General features: G+C 37.3%; 1 protein-coding gene across 1 annotated transcript in view; it reads left to right on the forward strand.

The window, feature by feature from the left end:
• Positions 1-20,373, forward strand: part of LOC149233552 (ATP phosphoribosyltransferase 1, chloroplastic-like) — a 302,489-nt gene that overhangs the window by 121,117 nt on the left and 160,999 nt on the right. The gene's annotated exons all lie outside the window — the stretch shown is intronic.

Consider the following 20,373-nt stretch of genomic DNA (forward strand, 5'->3'; position numbering starts at 1 on the left):
GAGAGAAAAATTCTCTCACCCCCCAAGCAATCCTAACACTCTCTCCTTCAGAAAAACTGGTCGTCCAAACCCTAGCGCAGGCGCTCTACACAGTCCCTGTGCTGCCTCTCACACGTGTGGTTCGAAATTGCCTCTGAGCAAGCTGTCTAGCCTGCCTTTGCTGCTAGAAGTTATTCTATGACCCTTTGGAAGACTTTCCCAGCCTCTGGAAGCTGAATCGACTTCCTCCCCAACTAATTCGAATTGCTTTGCTCCAGCTACTACGAGTGTCTGCGCTGCTTCTGCATGGATCACTCCTGTCACTTGCTACTGCCTCTTCGGATCTGGAAAACTTCCTCTGAATCATTGTCTCTTCCACTCATTGACTCTGATTCCTCACTGAAGCTTGAACTCTTCGACAATTGACTGCTACTGCTCTGGAAGATCGAATTCTCCAAGGGTCTCTGGTGAAGTGTATTCTCTAAGTTCCCATCGAATTCTTCGTATAACCCTCTGTTGGAGCACCAATGACCAAGATTAAAACTTAATCAAGGGTTGGGATCAACTTGAAGTTGATCCATGTGAGTTTTTAGACTATTTTTCACATTGACTTAATTAATTCTGATTAACTAACCATATTCCCTAAGTTTAGACTTAATAAATATTTAAAAATCGGCTAATAATCTAATTAAGCCATCTCTAGGTGGAATTTCCAAAAAGCATTTCTGGGTTATGGAGATATCATGTATTCTAGCCTCTCCACCAAGTTTCGTGACTAGAACACATTTGATGCTACAAAAAATAACACTCCTCGTCCTTCTACCACACTTCCAATCCTAGGAAATAGTGCATCAACCTCAAATTATCCATATCAAATTTTGCTGCCAGGTTCCTCTTGCAGTCCTCTATGAGCCCTGATGTTCCTGTCAAGAAGAGATTATCCACATACAATACTGGGATGAGTGGCTCAACTTCTACCACCAAATAGTAAAGCTTGGGATCTGCGTCACTCTTGACGAATCCTATTTGCTACAAGTAGCTATCAATCTGACCATACCATGCCTTGGCAGCCTGATTGAGCCCGTATAGAGCTTTCTTCAGTTTGCACGCATGATTGCACCTCTTATGAGTCTTGAAGTCCTCTGGCTATTCTATGTACACCTCTTCCTCTATCACCCCATTCAAGAATGCTATCTTGACGTCGATCTGGTGAATGCCATCCTATCTGAGCTACTAGTGATATAACTGACCTAATAGATGTGAATTTGGAAGCTGGGGTGAAGGTCTCCTCATAATCTATCCTTTCTTTCTGTGCATACCCCTTTGCCACGAACCTAGCCTTGTACTTATCCACACTGCCATCTGCAACATACTTGATCTTGTAGATCCATCGAGAACCTACAACTGACCTGTCCTCAGGCCTCGACACCACCTCCCAAACATCGTTTGTCATGATAGAGATGTATTCTTCTACCATGGCATCTACCCACACCTGATGTTGTGTGGCTTCTTGAAAGTTGGAAGGTTCTGCAACCTGAGCTACGAATGCTTGATATCTGTCAGGCTATCTGCGCTTTCGCTTGTTCATCCTAGGAACTCTAATAAACTCGTCTTCATCTCTCAATGTCTGTCAAGCCTCTCTACTAGCTCGACCACTAGTAGTGGGAGTTTCAACCATCTTCTCATCCTGCCTCTGCTGCTCTATCTCCTTATATTTCACTGGATTCCCTGCTCCTGAGGAAATGATAATACTGGATCCCTATGACTGTCCCACTGGTGGTCCCATTGGCTGTCCTTGTGGCTGCGTCTGCTGCTAGACCAATGGAGCTTCAGCTCACTGATTTTGATCACCTGCAGGAATCTCACAAGATCTCTTGAAAGCTTGATCTTCCATGAAATTTACGCCCTGTTTCACTACAATATTCCTATTGCTAGGAATGTAGATCCTGTATGCCTTGAAGGTCTTGCTATACCCAACGAGAAACCTCTTCTCTACAGTTTGATCCAATTTGGTGCGCTTCTCATCTGACACATGGCAATAAGCAACGATGCTAAAGATACCGAAGTGACTAACTTCCGGCTTCTTACATGTGAAGACCCCTTCTGGTGTTTTCTTCCCCAATGCTTTATGAGGGGTCCTGTTCTGAATATACATTACCGTGTTACATGCCTTTGCCAATAGAAACCTAGGCAAATTCTTATCATATAACATTGCTTTTGCAGCCCCAACTTTTGTTCTGTTTTTTCTGCTCCACTACCCCATTCTGTTGTGGATTATATGGAGTTATCCATTCTCTTGTGATGCCTTCCTTTGCACAAAAATCTGTGAAGTCTTTATCAATATACTCTCTAGCATTATCTGAGAAAAGCACCTTGATCTTCTTTCCTATCGCATTCTCCAAGAGAGCCTTAAACTCCCTGAAATAATCAAAGACCTCATCATTGGTCTTCAAGAAGTAGATCTAGGTTTTCCTGGAACGGTCATCAATAAAGGTGACAAAGTATTTGGCACCATTGAGAGCTCTAGTGGACATCGAGCCACAAATATATGATTATATAAGTCCTAAAACACTATCTTCTCTACTGCTTAGGAATGTTGTCTTACCATACTTCCCAAGTACGCATCCTCTGCACACATCATTGTGTCCCGTGCCAAGTTCTGTAACCCTTGTTACTGTTTCCCTGACTATCTTGAGGGCTCCATGGTGTAGAGTCCCATTCTCCTATGCCATAACTCATTCAATTCCTTCCCACTACTACTGGCATTGCCTATTAGTGCCATTGGAGAGTCGAGCTACACCCTGTACAATCTGTTGCTTCAAATTCTAATCTGTCTTACCCTCTTCCAGCTTGAGTGTTTGACAAACACTTTCTTCCCTACGAAGTGGATATCATATCCTTGATCCTGTAACTAGGATACTAAAATCAAGTTATACCCAATCCTGGCACATGCAATACATCTGTAGCGCTAGTGCTTGCTTCTGATGCCCTTTGAAAATCGATGGTACCTCTCCCTACTAGAGTACATTTCGTTCTGTTTCCCATCATAATCTAGAAGTCCATCTACTCCTCCTTGTAGCTAGAGAAATATTCTCTAACCCCTGTCATGTGAGCTGATGCTCCACTATCTATATACCAGACACCCTGTGAAGTTGATCTTGACAAGCAAGCAAATTTGTCCTCCAACCTGGAAGACAAATCTGAAGCCTCCTGAATGTCAATTCTGCCCATGGTCATAGAAAAGACAATTTTGTGTGTTATTCCTCTTTCTCCAGACATTGATTCTGTTGTTGCAAAACCCTCTGCGTCCAACCAAGGAATCTGCTCAGCGAAAATCTGAGCTACTGTTGCTCCCTCTAACTGCTGGAATCACTATTCTGGGCAAATCTACTTTTCTGCCAACCTGCAACTGAAAATCGAACCCTTGCTCGACAATTCGATCTGCCTGTCTAGGTACTGTGCAGTCTTTGAGATTTTCGGCCTGCTGCTCCCTCTAAACAAAAAAATCCCCTTCTTTGCTTCTGAGCTTCCTGGATGATCACTTATACTCTAAGACCATGTGAAAATTTCATCTATTGCAACCACAAGAATTATTCTTCTAATTGTATTTAATTGTGCAATTTTCTAACCAGAAATTATTCTTCACAATTGCAATTTTCACCATAAAAATACCGCGGAAAATAAGAAAGCTGGAAATATAGAAATACTAGCACACACAATTTTGACACCCTTATTTTTGGACAATCATCCCCGGAAAAACCCAACCTGGGAAAACCAATGCAATAGATGAGGGTTTTATTATTATTATGCAGTAGAAATTCTGAGTACAATAAATGATGTCAAACTGGTTTATCTATCTGAGAGAAATACTGGCCAAAATATCCGAGGGAATTTTACCCTCCTCTCCAAGAAATCTCGGCTTAGACTGGGCTCAGAAACTGAACCCCGAAATGATCTACATCAACCTTTGTGCAATCCCTTGTATGCTCAACTTGGAACTGCCTTTGAATCAGACGTCCTACCTGTCTCTTCTGCTGGAAGTCTCTGGTCAAGCCCTCTGGAAATTTTCCTAGTGTCCGACACCTAAAACAACCCGCTCCACATCCAAGTCGAACTGCCCCTCTTGAGGCACTACGTAGCCCCTGCGTAGCCTCCTGGAGAATAACTTCAGCCTCCCCTGCTGACTCCTCTAGAACTGGAAATTCCTCCGGAAAATCTCTATTCTGCCCCTCTGCCTCTTGCTAGTCGATCACTGGCTCGATCTCACTGCTGATTCACCTGCTATTGGAAAATTGATTTGCCTAGATCACTGAGTATCTGCAACTGATGTATCCTCTGACTTCTTCTTATAATCCTCTATTGGAGCACCAACGACTAAGATTAGAACTTAATCAAGGGCCCAGATTAATTCCCTATCGATCTGTGTGAGTTTCTAGAGAATTCTCACCTTATCTCAATTAATACTAATTAATTGACCATATTCCCTAAGTTTAGAATTATAAAATATTTAAAAATTGGCTAATAATCTAATTGAGCCATCTCTAGGTGGAATTTCCAGAAACGATTTTAGGTTTTGGATATTTCATTTGTTTTAGCCTCTCCACAAGTTTCGAGACTAGAACACCTCTGATGCTACAAAAACTAACAATTTGGAGGTGGATTTCAGTCCTATTGCAACCAAAAATATTTGTAGCTATTTGGTATCTAGTTGAGAGAAGTTTAAAATTGGGGTCCCAGGTGGTTGGTAAAATTTGCCCAAATCCCTTCTTTGTTATTGTGGGTTTGGTGAGAGGAGTCTGGGGTTAATTTCGCAGAATTTTCTGGGTGGTATTTCCAGCAGAAATCAGTGTTCCAGTTAGTAAGTTAGCAACAGAAATTACTGGAGGAGGGTGCAGTTGAATCTGAGACCATTTCTACCACTTCGGTCTAGGAAGTATTTCTGGGTTTGGTTGGGCTTATTGAGGAGAGGTGCCAACTAAAATTTCAGGAGTTTCTGAGCACATTTGAGGCAACTTTCCCAATTTCCTCCCAACAGTAGAAGGAAAAATCTTTGGGGCAGCGCAGAGCTTTGGTGGGCAGATCTTCCAGCACTTAGGCATTGAATTTGCACCCTGGGTTTTCCCTTGCTTGCTGTAGCAAGCCCAGATTCCTCTTTCTCTATCTATATTGTACTCCTACTGCTCCAATTAATAGGATAACTCATATTTTTGGTGCCACTTGCTATGTTATTTGATAATTGTGAGTGCGTATAAAATTTGATTGTTGTTCATAGTTTATGTTACTATTATCCGCTTAATTTTTCCATTAGGAATATTACATATAGTCAGCTCTTCCCCACAGTCTGTGAACTTGGAGCCCAAGGTCTCGTGTACCTATAAATCTCTATCACATTTCTCAAGAAAATTGTTAGATCATATGGTGAATCAAATCACCTAAGATACCATGTACCAATATAATGTTCTTATCATTGACAAATGAAATAACAATTATTAGCAATGTTTAGCACAATATAGGATAACACATAGCTAACACATACCACAAATCAACGGAAGAAAAACACCATGAACTGCCAAAGTGTTTCTATTATGATACAAAATGTTCCTAGCAGAGCAGCAACTCAATACCAGCGTTCAGGAATTACATCACCCAAAGATATTCAATAGAAACAAAATGAATTCTTTATATAGAGAAATCCCTCAAAGTGGAAAATAATGGCTGGTTGGCTTGATCCCCATCAAAATAATCTTCACTGTTGAAAATAGCTTGATGATCTTTTAATCTCCACTGTCGAATTTTTAATTTTGAGGAGAAATTCGAATTTTTCTTAAAACCCAATTGTAATTAATCCAAAAATTAATATTTTGGATTAATTTCCTCAAAAAATTGACTTTGATTTAACTACCAAGGTCCAAGGGCTCAAATTTTCCTAAAATAGCCATTTTTTCCTTATTGGGGGACTTCCAAAAATTGGCTTTTCTTTGACCCACGAATTTTTGATTATTTTCCACTTGGAGAGAAATTAATTTCTCTATAATTATTTTAGACTAAAAATTAATTAATTTTTTGGCTTAGGATTTTAATTTAATTTAGCCAGAAAAATTGATTAATTGACACTAGAGGGGATTAATTATTTTTTCCACCCTCAAATATTTTAGCCATGGTGTCTAAATATGAGGGACCATGCATTAAAATATTTTTTTTACATCAAATAATTACACTATCAACCCTTAGAAGGGGAAAATTCATTTAGACTCGGAACCTCAATAATTTACCCAATTCCGCGACACAATATGATCTAGTATAGACCAAGTGTGTTTGTGATAAAGTAATTTAGCCAAATGTGCTTAAACTATTCCGAAACACACTTTTACAAAGACTCCATTTAACACTAGGACTCACCCAAGACCTTGTCAAGAGATTCCACCCTAGCTTTAGGGTTTACGCTGGAAGAAAAACTATGCCATGTAATATCCCAAACGAGATATTTTGCAGAAATATAACTGAACCAAAATTTCACCATAAAATTACTATTCAATTAACAAAAGATTGCCATGTAAAACCATTACCAATAGAGTGCATGCAATTCAATAACACAATGAACATAAATAATCTCAGCTTTCATTATAATAGATAACTGAAAAATTGTGCATAATGATATGACTAAAATAACTGAGATAGATAATCTAGTCACCAAAACTGATCTGCTCCAATGCTGAAACCGACCATCCAAAACTAAGCTGAAATGCAACTGCTAAGCTCTCCTGTGAATTCTGGATGAATTCACCAAGGGGAGATGGGTACTTGCCCAATCTCACTGAATCACTCGAGGGTTTCCGTCCTGGGGCTACTGCTGAAGTAGAGAACCGGGTTCTCAACCTATCATACAAGAAGAAATATCAAATCCAATATGTCCTCTAATGGCCTCCTACTCTTCTTTTATAAATCTGATGGACCCCTCTAGAACATCCTATTTTATTATTATTTTAATCATGAAACACTTTTCCCTCTTTATTTGAATTAAAATATTATTTTTAATGTGGGAAAGGGTAAATTGGCCACCATGCCTCCTCAGGTCACTGAAAATCACTTCTAACCATCTGATCTTGTAGACCTCCTAGTTCCGGTTCCAACGAGCTATTACAATAAGGTGTTCCACCAAGTATTCCTCCTGAAATGCCACCTTAAGCGTAATTAATTAAGTCAGGCCCATTAATAACTCTGTTTTTTAAAAGTTGTCGGAATGTAACGGAATGGAAGGCAAATTGTGCGGATGATGGAATATACCAAGCGAATGCCATTGGACTCTTAAAAACTCATCAAAATCCCATGAAACATCTCCAAAATCCCCTAGGCCCGCTAGAGGTAAACCTGTACCTGTGACCTGTTTGCCTCCAACCATGAAAGTTCATCCTAACCATGCCATGAGGAACACTCGAAAAAGGAACATCACAAATCCTCCTGTTGTCGCGCGGATTGACACGACAACGCCCAGACCGGGGGCTGTCACTCTGATCCCCGATCCCTCCGTTTAAGCCTGTCTCCCGCGGCTAAGGGGGGTAGTCCCTGTGAGATGATGAGACCAATTGTCGACCAGTTGGTTGGGAGACACGAGATACGATATAAAAAGCACTAAAATGATTTGGTTAATTGAGCAGACCAGTGCCTTAAGAGATTATTGTTATTAAAATGATTACTTTTTAAATGATATAGAAAAATAAACCATGAACAGTAATCATCTATCATCAGCTAAATCACAATGCTCAAAAAACGATATCCAGCAACTGAAAGTTTTAAAAGATGAATGCTTTAAACCACCACGAATCATAACCATTAACCAGATATCAATTTCGCATCTCGGCTTGAAAATTTAATAATCCTGCAAACCATGAAAGGAAAAGATCACCCAAAGAAAAAATATGCCTAAAACCAAGAAACTAAAAACCCTAGTGAAAACTGCATAGAACAAAATTTAAAACCCTAATGAAAAAAATATTAAAACCCTAGATCAGCCTAATAATTTACAGATTTAGGCCCTTAGCAGCCAGATTTAGCAGTAAGCACAGAAATATTTTAAAGAAAAGAAATTTCAGATTGTCACTGTGAAAAAAAAAACTTCAGAAATCTTCTCATGCAGATCAGAAAAATAAAACCGAATGATAGACCCAGGATCAAATCCAGCTGGGCTCAACAAAAAAACGCTTGCGAGAGTTGGCTGGTTCAGCCGAGAACTTCCCCGAACGCCCACAAAATTCCTTCAGAAAATGTTATTCTGCACAGCTCAAAACAATCGTCAATAAAGAGGGCAAAAATGCTGCTAGATCTCAAACAGTAATGGAGATACCTGCCATTACTTCAGAAACCCTAACAGCACCCAAACCCTAGCAAGTGAGCAAGATACCTGTACCCACAATGCTCTACAAAAGCTATTATTAACAGCTGAAAATAACATATGCAGAAAATTAAAACAATCTCACAGCATTTCAAGAGAGTAACACCAGCAAGATATGGACCCCAAAGTCTTCTTTTATTAACTAGAAACAGATTTACAAGAGAGCTTCTTCAGTCTTAGACTCACAGATCGAATGAATCGACAATGACTCCTAGCACCCTATTTAAAGGAAATGACTCCAACGGCTAGTTCGATTGATCCATGTAGAAATGATCTCGACCGTTGATGAGGATCAAGACATCTCTTGATCTCATCCGTCGATTTATTCCCTTAAATTTTTTTAAATTTTTTATTATTTATTATTTTATTTTATTTTTTAAATTTTTTATTATTATTTTTAGAATTTTTAAATTTTTTTATTATTATTTTTTAAATTTTTAAATTTTTTTTATTATTTATTATTTTATTTTTATATATTTTTTTTAAATTTTTTAAATTTCTTAATTTTTATTTATTTTATTATTTTATTATTATTTTTTAAATTTTTAAAATTTTTAAATTTTTTTATTATTATTTTTAAAATTTTTTATTATTATTATTTTTTTAAATTTTTAAATTTTTTATTATTATTTTTAAAATTTTAAAATTTTAAAATTTTTTATTATTATTTTTTAAATTTTTATTTATTTTATTATTTTATTTCATTTTTTTAAATGGATCATCGAACTAAGCCTTTGGAAACATCACCTAGGACCTAGGACTTAGGACTCACGAGGGGATTTAAAACATTTTCAACCCTCAAGACACATTTCATGATGACTTTTTACAATTTACATCTCAAGGGGACAAACCCACTTAATACAGACCCTCACAAAACACCCAGTTCTGCGACACAACTATAATCTAGCAGATCAACACACTAGGATTCTCCTAAAGTTCTAATGACAAAATCCATCCCGGCTTTGGGGTCAGGTTTGAAGGAAAACTCTGCCGATCCATGGATCGGTGAGACAAAAAACCTTCCGGGACATAGATTATCATAGAAAGTTAGGTCCACCTAGGCAATTTTACATACATGACTCTGATCTGCTTAGATTATTTACAGTTCACACATGCAGACTGGGTTTACAATAAAAAAATGATTAAGCTGTTGATGATGGCAGGATGGCACGAACACGCTGATCAAGTGTTGCCCTTTTCTTGCAAAGAAAAAGGGGGTGTACTACATGGGTAGTTGACCAGTAGAGGTCAACATCTGGCTCTACTTGGGGACACGATGCTGCTTGCAGGAATGTGAGAATCCAGAATCTGCACCCATACAACACACAGAAAGATATAAGTAGCGTCCATTCAACAATCATCATATACATTAAGCACAGGAAAGAGAAAAGCTCTTCATTTATTGACTATCTAAAGCAGAAATAAAAATGCGGAAAAAACAAGGAGTAGGGTTAGGAATACGATACAAAGGATGCCCCATGGCATCAGATGTGTTCAATATAGTGCATACTGAGCATTTGCCTGCTTTCAGGCAAATCTGTCGGCTGCTTGTCGGATGTGCCATGTCCAATTTTGCATATGGTAGGACTCTTTCCTATCCGAAAATCAAGCTGCTCACGGCCGTCTGATGTATCAAATCTTCGTCTTATCTTCTTTCTCTTGCGCTTTTTCTTTCTGGATGGTTGAATTACTGATGACCTGGTACTTTCTGTTTCAAAGCTATCAGATGAAGTATGTAAGATATGCGTGCTATGTCTTTCTTCATCTTGCATCTGATCTTTATCATTCTTAAGTTTGTCTGGATCACCCTCAATCAACCATCTTTCAATCGAATCAACAACCTCCCAATAATAAGATGAATCTTGTTGCGGCAAATGAGAAGACTCCTGATCTGTTGATGTTTGCTGGTTTCTCTTATCCTCTGCCAGTTGCTGAAACCTTTGAACTTGTATTTTAATGGCATCCATCTGACTAGAGTGTTCAACCTTTGTAGCACTGATTTGTCTGGCATGGTGTCCTTGCATATCTTTTATTACTTTAACATTCTCTTCCTTTACGTCCATCAAGCAATGCTGCATGAAATTTATTTCTTCTTTATGATTCGCTTGCATGTCAGCCAACTGATTATTATGATTGAACGTCATGATAGTCATTTCCTCATCCATAGTTAATAACTTGTTTTGCATAGAATTATTTTCTCTATCATGATCAGCTTTCATAGTCACCATATTTTCCTCTAATCCTGAGATCTTACTTCGCATGTCTCCAATTTCTGTTTCATACTTAGTTTTTATGGCCTCAATTTCTTTAGCATGATGATTTTGCGTGACCTCAATCTCCCTAATACGTTTCTCTAGGTGAGTGCATAAAGTTTTCACATCATTGACATAATTAGTTTGATTGATTTCCATATTTCTCACCATCATCATTAGATCTCGTAAAATTTGCTTTTGCTCTTCCCTTTCATCGTCATTTGTCCCTGATTTTTCACTATCATGAACTTGATCTGCAGTATTTTCGGTGGATGACACATTTTGACATGAAGAATCGTCCTGGGATCTTTCAGCTGGACCTCCTATCAAATTACTTACATTCTGTTGCACAATTTTGGAGGAAGAAGGCAAGCTGTTTGGATAACCATATTTGTCTTCAAAAGCATTGATAATATCAACCAAAGAAGTGAAATATTCCTTAGGAAAATTGTTAAACCAATTCAAAGCATCATCTTCTAAAGAAAGGACAAATAGACGCATTTTGATATCGTCATGATTAAACTGAGGGGCTCTGCAATATATGATCATGATGCGAATAAACAAGTCAATATGCCTTTTAGCAGCGATTGGATCACCATCTGAAAAAATAGGTAATTCACGAAGGGCCTCCTCCGGAAAATCATGGAGACGGCGAGTAAAACGACATGGTTTACATGAATAATCCATGATGAATAATAAGGGATGAGATGGATGATAGAACTAGATCTATGCTCAAGAAAATCGAAAGATGAAAGAAGTGGAGTCGCCACTTGAACAATAAATCTGATTCTAAGATCCAAAAAGCAATCAACAAAAAGATATGCGGCAGGCTTCTTGTCTGGGAAAAAATAAAAAAAATGGAGTCGCCACCCAAACAGGAAACAAACCGCAAAGATGCTACTAATACGTGATGAAAAGATGCCAAAATATTGAATCTGCCAGCTCAAACTGAGAGATGAGAAAGGTGAATGAAAAGTCGTTGAAACGCCGAGAAAACAATTTCCCCGGCAACGGCGCCAAAAAATGTTGGCGTTGCCGGCTCAAACGAATGATAGACAGATGAACGATGAATGATGAAAAGATGATGAAATGCCGAGAAAGCAAAGTCCCCGGCAACGGCGCCAAAAAATGTTGTCGCGCGGATTGACACGACAACGCTCAGACCGGGGGCTGTCACTCTGATCCCCGATCCCTCCGTTTAAGCCTGTCTCCCGCGGCTAAGGGGGGTAGTCCCTGTGAGATGATGAGACCAACTGTCGACCAGTTGGTTGGGAGACACGAGATACGATATAAAAAGCACTAAAATGATTTGGTTAATTGAGCAGACCAGTGCCTTAAGAGATTATTGTTATTAAAATGATTACTTTTTAAATGATATAGAAAAATAAACCATGAACAGTAATCATCTATCATCAGCTAAATCACAATGCTCAAAAAACGATATCCAGCAACTGAAAGTTTTAAAAGATGAATGCTTTAAACCACCACGAATCATAACCATTAACCAGATATCAATTTCGCATCTCGGCTTGAAAATTTAATAATCCTGCAAACCATGAAAGGAAAAGATCACCCAAAGAAAAAATATGCCTAAAACCAAGAAACTGAAAACCCTAGTGAAAACTGCATAGAACAAAATTTAAAACCCTAATGAAAAAAATATTAAAACCCTAGATCAGCCTAATAATTTACAGATTTAGGCCCTTAGCAGCCAGATTTAGCAGTAAGCACAGAAATATTTTAAAGAAAAGAAATTTCAGATTGTCACTGTGAAAAAAAAAACTTCAGAAATCTTCTCATGCAGATCAGAAAAATAAAACCGAATGATAGACCCAGGATCAAATCCAGCTGGGCTCAACAAAAAAACGCTTGCGGGAGTTGGCTGGTTCAGCCGAGAACTTCCCCGAACGCCCACAAAATTCCTTCAGAAAATGTTATTCTGCACAGCTCAAAACAATCGTCAATAAAGAGGGCAAAAATGCTGCTAGATCTCAAACAGTAATGGAGATACCTGCCATTACTTCAGAAACCCTAACAGCACCCAAACCCTAGCAAGTGAGCAAGATACCTGTACCCACAATACTCTACAAAAGCTATTATTAACAGCTGAAAATAACATATGCAGAAAATTAAAACAATCTCACAGCATTTCAAGAGAGTAACACCAGCAAGATATGGACCCCAAAGTCTTCTTTTATTAACCAGAAACAGATTTACAAGAGAGCTTCTTCAGTCTTAGACTCACAGATCGAATGAATCGACAATGACTCCTAGCACCCTATTTAAAGGAAATGACTCCAACGGCTAGTTCGATTGATCCATGTAGAAATGATCTCGACCGTTGATGAGGATCAAGACATCTCTTGATCTCATCCGTCGATTTATTCCCTTAAATTTTTTTAAATTTTTTATTATTTATTATTTTATTTTATTTTTTAAATTTTTTATTATTATTTTTAGAATTTTTAAATTTTTTTATTATTATTTTTTAAATTTTTAAATTTTTTTTATTATTTATTATTTTATTTTTATATATTTTTTTTAAATTTTTTAAATTTCTTAATTTTTATTTATTTTATTATTTTATTATTATTTTTTAAATTTTTAAAATTTTTAAATTTTTTTATTATTATTTTTAAAATTTTTTATTATTATTATTTTTTTAAATTTTTAAATTTTTTATTATTATTTTTAAAATTTTAAAATTTTAAAATTTTTTATTATTATTTTTTAAATTTTTATTTATTTTATTATTTTATTTCATTTTTTTAAATGGATCATCGAACTAAGCCTTTGGAAACATCACCTAGGACCTAGGACTTAGGACTCACGAGGGGATTTAAAACATTTTCAACCCTCAAGACACATTTCATGATGACTTTTTACAATTTACATCTCAAGGGGACAAACCCACTTAATACAGACCCTCACAAAACACCCAGTTCTGCGACACAACTATAATCTAGCAGATCAACACACTAGGATTCTCCTAAAGTTCTAATGACAAAATCCATCCCGGCTTTGGGGTCAGGTTTGAAGGAAAACTCTGCCGATCCATGGATCGGTGAGACAAAAAACCTTCCGGGACATAGATTATCATAGAAAGTTAGGTCCACCTAGGCAATTTTACATACATGACTCTGATCTGCTTAGATTATTTACAGTTCACACATGCAGACTGGGTTTACAATAAAAAAATGATTAAGCTGTTGATGATGGCAGGATGGCACGAACACGCTGATCAAGTGTTGCCCTTTTCTTGCAAAGAAAAAGGGGGTGTACTACATGGGTAGTTGACCAGTAGAGGTCAACATCTGGCTCTACTTGGGGACACGATGCTGCTTGCAGGAATGTGAGAATCCAGAATCTGCACCCATACAACACACAGAAAGATATAAGTAGCGTCCATTCAACAATCATCATATACATTAAGCACAGGAAAGAGAAAAGCTCTTCATTTATTGACTATCTAAAGCAGAAATAAAAATGCGGAAAAAACAAGGAGTAGGGTTAGGAATACGATACAAAGGATGCCCCATGGCATCAGATGTGTTCAATATAGTGCATACTGAGCATTTGCTTGCTTTCAGGCAAATCTGTCGGCTGCTTGTCGGATGTGCCATGTCCAATTTTGCATATGGTAGGACTCTTTCCTATCCGAAAATCAAGCTGCTCACGGCCGTCTGATGTATCAAATCTTCGTCTTATCTTCTTTCTCTTGCGCTTTTTCTTTCTGGATGGTTGAATTACTGATGACCTGGTACTTTCTGTTTCAAAGCTATCAGATGAAGTATGTAAGATATGCGTGCTATGTCTTTCTTCATCTTGCATCTGATCTTTATCATTCTTAAGTTTGTCTGGATCACCCTCAATCAACCATCTTTCAATCGAATCAACAACCTCCCAATAATAAGATGAATCTTGTTGCGGCAAATGAGAAGACTCCTGATCTGTTGATGTTTGCTGGTTTCTCTTATCCTCTGCCAGTTGCTGAAACCTTTGAACTTGTATTTTAATGGCATCCATCTGACTAGAGTGTTCAACCTTTGTAGCACTGATTTGTCTGGCATGGTGTCCTTGCATATCTTTTATTACTTTAACATTCTCTTCCTTTACGTCCATCAAGCAATGCTGCATGAAATTTATTTCTTCTTTATGATTCGCTTGCATGTCAGCCAACTGATTATTATGATTGAACGTCATGATAGTCATTTCCTCATCCATAGTTAATAACTTGTTTTGCATAGAATTATTTTCTCTATCATGATCAGCTTTCATAGTCACCATATTTTCCTCTAATCCTGAGATCTTACTTCGCATGTCTCCAATTTCTGTTTCATACTTAGTTTTTATGGCCTCAATTTCTTTAGCATGATGATTTTGCGTGACCTCAATCTCCCTAATACGTTTCTCTAGGTGAGTGCATAAAGTTTTCACATCATTGACATAATTAGTTTGATTGATTTCCATATTTCTCACCATCATCATTAGATCTCGTAAAATTTGCTTTTGCTCTTCCCTTTCATCGTCATTTGTCCCTGATTTTTCACTATCATGAACTTGATCTGCAGTATTTTCGGTGGATGACACATTTTGACATGAAGAATCGTCCTGGGATCTTTCAGCTGGACCTCCTATCAAATTACTTACATTCTGTTGCACAATTTTGGAGGAAGAAGGCAAGCTGTTTGGATAACCATATTTGTCTTCAAAAGCATTGATAATATCAACCAAAGAAGTGAAATATTCCTTAGGAAAACTGTTAAACCAATTCAAAGCATCATCTTCTAAAGAAAGGACAAATAGACGCATTTTGATATCGTCATGATTAAACTGAGGGGCTCTGCAATATATGATCATGATGCGAATAAACAAATCAATATGCCTTTTAGCAGCGATTGGATCACCATCTGAAAAAATAGGTAATTCACGAAGGGCCTCCTCCGGAAAATCATGGAGACGGCGAGTAAAACGACATGGTTTACATGAATAATCCATGATGAATAATAAGGGATGAGATGGATGATAGAACTAGATCTATGCTCAAGAAAATCGAAAGATGAAAGAAGTGGAGTCGCCACTTGAACAATAAATCTGATTCTAAGATCCAAAAAGCAATCAACAAAAAGATATGCGGCAGGCTTCTTGTCTGGGAAAAAATAAAAAAAATGGAGTCGCCACCCAAACAGGAAACAAACCGCAAAGATGCTACTAATACGTGATGAAAAGATGCCAAAATATTGAATCTGCCAGCTCAAACTGAGAGATGAGAAAGGTGAATGAAAAGTCGTTGAAACGCCGAGAAAACAATTTCCCCGGCAACGGCGCCAAAAAATGTTGGCGTTGCCGGCTCAAACGAATGATAGACAGATGAACGATGAATGATGAAAAGATGATGAAATGCCGAGAAAGCAAAGTCCCCGGCAACGGCGCCAAAAAATGTTGTCGCGCGGATTGACACGACAACGCTCAGACCGGGGGCTGTCACTCTGATCCCCGATCCCTCCGTTTAAGCCTGTCTCCCGCGGCTAAGGGGGGTAGTCCCTGTGAGATGATGAGACCAATTGTCGACCAGTTGGTTGGGAGACACGAGATACGATATAAAAAGCACTAAAATGATTTGGTTAATTGAGCAGACCAGTGCCTTAAGAGATTATTGTTATTAAAATGATTACTTTTTAAATGATATAGAAAAATAAACCATGAACAGTAATCATCTATCATCAGCTAAATCACAATGCTCAAAAAACGATATCCAGCAACTGAAAGTTTTAAAAGATGAATGCTTTAAACCACCACGAATCATAACCATTAACCAGATATCAATTTCGCATCTCGGCTTGAAAATTTAATAATCCTGCAAACCATGAAAGGAAAAGATCACCCAAAGAAAAAATATGCCTAAAACCAAGAAACTGAAAACCCTAGTGAAAACTGCATAGAACAAAATTTAAAACCCTAATGAAAAAAATATTAAAACCCTAGATCAGCCTAATAATTTACAGATTTAGGCCCTTAGCAGCCAGATTTAGCAGTAAGCACAGAAATATTTTAAAGAAAAGAAATTTCAGATTGTCACTGTGAAAAAAAAAACTTCAGAAATCTTCTCATGCAGATCAGAAAAATAAAACCGAATGATAGACCCAGGATCAAATCCAGCTGGGCTCAACAAAAAACGCTTGCGGGAGTTGGCTGGTTCAGCCGAGAACTTCCCCGAACGCCCACAAAATTCCTTCAGAAAATGTTATTCTGCACAGCTCAAAACAATCGTCAATAAAGAGGGCAAAAATGCTGCTAGATCTCAAACAGTAATGGAGATACCTGCCATTACTTCAGAAACCCTAACAGCACCCAAACCCTAGCAAGTGAGCAAGATACCTGTACCCACAATACTCTACAAAAGCTATTATTAACAGCTGAAAATAACATATGCAGAAAATTAAAACAATCTCACAGCATTTCAAGAGAGTAACACCAGCAAGATATGGACCCCAAAGTCTTCTTTTATTAACTAGAAACAGATTTACAAGAGAGCTTCTTCAGTCTTAGACTCACAGATCGAATGAATCGACAATGACTCCTAGCACCCTATTTAAAGGAAATGACTCCAACGGCTAGTTCGATTGATCCATGTAGAAATGATCTCGACCGTTGATGAGGATCAAGACATCTCTTGATCTCATCCGTCGATTTATTCCCTTAAATTTTTTTAAATTTTTTATTATTATTTTTAGAATTTTTAAATTTTTTTATTATTATTTTTTAAATTTTTAAATTTTTTTTATTATTTATTATTTTATTTTTATATATTTTTTTTAAATTTTTTAAATTTCTTAATTTTTATTTATTTTATTATTTTATTATTATTTTTTAAATTTTTAAAATTTTTAAATTTTTTTATTATTATTTTTAAAATTTTTTATTATTATTATTTTTTTAAATTTTTAAATTTTTTATTATTATTTTTAAAATTTTAAAATTTTAAAATTTTTTATTATTATTTTTTAAATTTTTATTTATTTTATTATTTTATTTCATTTTTTTAAATGGATCATCGAACTAAGCCTTTGGAAACATCACCTAGGACCTAGGACTTAGGACTCACGAGGGGATTTAAAACATTTTCAACCCTCAAGACACATTTCATGATGACTTTTTACAATTTACATCTCAAGGGGACAAACCCACTTAATACAGACCCTCACAAAACACCCAGTTCTGCGACACAACTATAATCTAGCAGATCAACACACTAGGATTCTCCTAAAGTTCTAATGACAAAATCCATCCCGGCTTTGGGGTCAGGTTTGAAGGAAAACTCTGCCGATCCATGGATCGGTGAGACAAAAAACCTTCCGGGACATAGATTATCATAGAAAGTTAGGTCCACCTAGGCAATTTTACATACATGACTCTGATCTGCTTAGATTATTTACAATTCACACATGCAGACTGGGTTTACAATAAAAAAATGATTAAGCTGTTGATGATGGCAGGATGGCACGGACACGCTGATCAAGTGCTGCCCTTTTCTTGCAAAGAAAAAGGGGGTGTACTGCATGGGTAGTTGACCGGTAGAGGTCAACATCTGGCTCTACTTGGGGACACGATGCTGCTTGCAGGAATGTGAGAATCCAGAATCTGCACCCATACAACACACAGAAAAATATAAGTAGCGTCCATTCAAAAATCATCATATACATTAAGCACAGGAAAGAGAAAAGCTCTTCATTTATTGACTATCTAAAGCAGAAATAAAAATGCGGAAAAAACAAGGAGTAGGGTTAGGAATACGATACAAAGGATGCCCCATGGCATCAGATGTGTTCAATATAGTGCATACTGAGCATTTGCCTGCTTTCAGGCAAATCTGTCGGCTGCTTGTCGGATGTGCCATGTCCAATTTTGCATATGGTAGGACTCTTTCCTATCCGAAAATCAAGCTGCTCACGGCCGTCTGATGTATCAAATCTTCGTCTTATCTTCTTTCTCTTGCGCTTTTTCTTTCTGGATGGTTGAATTACTGATGACCTGGTACTTTCTGTTTCAAAGCTATCAGATGAAGTATGTAAGATATGCGTGCTATGTCTTTCTTCATCTTGCATCTGATCTTTATCATTCTTAAGTTTGTCTGGATCACCCTCAATCAACCATCTTTCAATCGAATCAACAACCTCCCAATAATAAGATGAATCTTGTTGCGGCAAATGAGAAGACTCCTGATCTGTTGATGTTTGCTGGTTTCTCTTATCCTCTGCCAGTTGCTGAAACCTTTGAACTTGTATTTTAATGGCATCCATCTGACTAGAGTGTTCAACCTTTGTAGCACTGATTTGTCTGGCATGGTGTCCTTGCATATCTTTTATTACTTTAACATTCTCTTCCTTTACGTCCATCAAGCAATGCTGCATGAAATTTATTTCTTCTTTATGATTCGCTTGCATGTCAGCCAACTGATTATTATGATTGAACGTCATGATAGTCATTTCCTCATCCATAGTTAATAACTTGTTTTGCATAGAATTATTTTCTCTATCATGATCAGCTTTCATAGTCACCATATTTTCCTCTAATCCTGAGATCTTACTTCGCATGTCTCCAATTTCTGTTTCATACTTAGTTTTTATGGCCTCAATTTCTTTAGCATGATGATTTTGCGTGACCTCAATCTCCCTAATACGTTTCTCTAGGTGAGTGCATAAAGTTTTCACATCATTGACATAATTAGTTTGATTGATTTCCATATTTCTCACCATCATCATTAGATCTCGTAAAATTTGCTTTTGCTCTTCCCTTTCATCGTCATTTGTCCCTGATTTTTCACTATCATGAACTTGATCTGCAGTATTTTCGGTGGATGACACATTTTGACATGAAGAATCGTCCTGGGATCTTTCAGCTGGACCTCCTATCAAATTACTTACATTCTGTTGCACAATTTTGGAGGAAGAAGGCAAGCTGTTTGGATAACCATATTTGTCTTCAAAAGCATTGATAATATCAACCAAAGAAGTGAAATATTCCTTAGGAAAACTGTTAAACCAATTCAAAGCATCATCTTCTAAAGAAAGGACAAATAGACGCATTTTGATATCGTCATGATTAAACTGAGGGGCTCTGCAATATATGATCATGATGCGAATAAACAAATCAATATGCCTTTTAGCAGCGATTGGATCACCATCTGAAAAAATAGGTAATTCACGAAGGGCCTCCTCCGGAAAATCATGGAGACGGCGAGTAAAACGACATGGTTTACATGAATAATCCATGATGAATAATAAGGGATGAGATGGATGATAGAACTAGATCTATGCTCAAGAAAATCGAAAGATGAAAGAAGTGGAGTCGCCACTTGAACAATAAATCTGATTCTAAGATCCAAAAAGCAATCAACAAAAAGGTATGCGGCAGGCTTCTTGTCTGGGAAAAAATAAAAAAAATGGAGTCGCCACCCAAACAGGAAACAAACCGCAAAGATGCTACTAATACGTGATGAAAAGATGCCAAAATATTGAATCTGCCAGCTCAAACTGAGAGATGAGAAAGGTGAATGAAAAGTCGTTGAAACGCCGAGAAAACAATTTCCCCGGCAACGGCGCCAAAAAATGTTGGCGTTGCCGGCTCAAACGAATGATAGACAGATGAACGATGAATGATGAAAAGATGATGAAATGCCGAGAAAGCAAAGTCCCCGGCAACGGCGCCAAAAAATGTTGTCGCGCGGATTGACACGACAACGCTCAGACCGGG

The sequence above is a fragment of the Pinus tabuliformis genome, chromosome J (assembly GCF_031772625.1).
Source record: "Pinus tabuliformis cultivar Carrire ecotype Pingquan chromosome J, CPIR1, whole genome shotgun sequence".
Lineage (NCBI taxonomy): Eukaryota > Viridiplantae > Streptophyta > Pinopsida > Pinales > Pinaceae > Pinus > Pinus tabuliformis.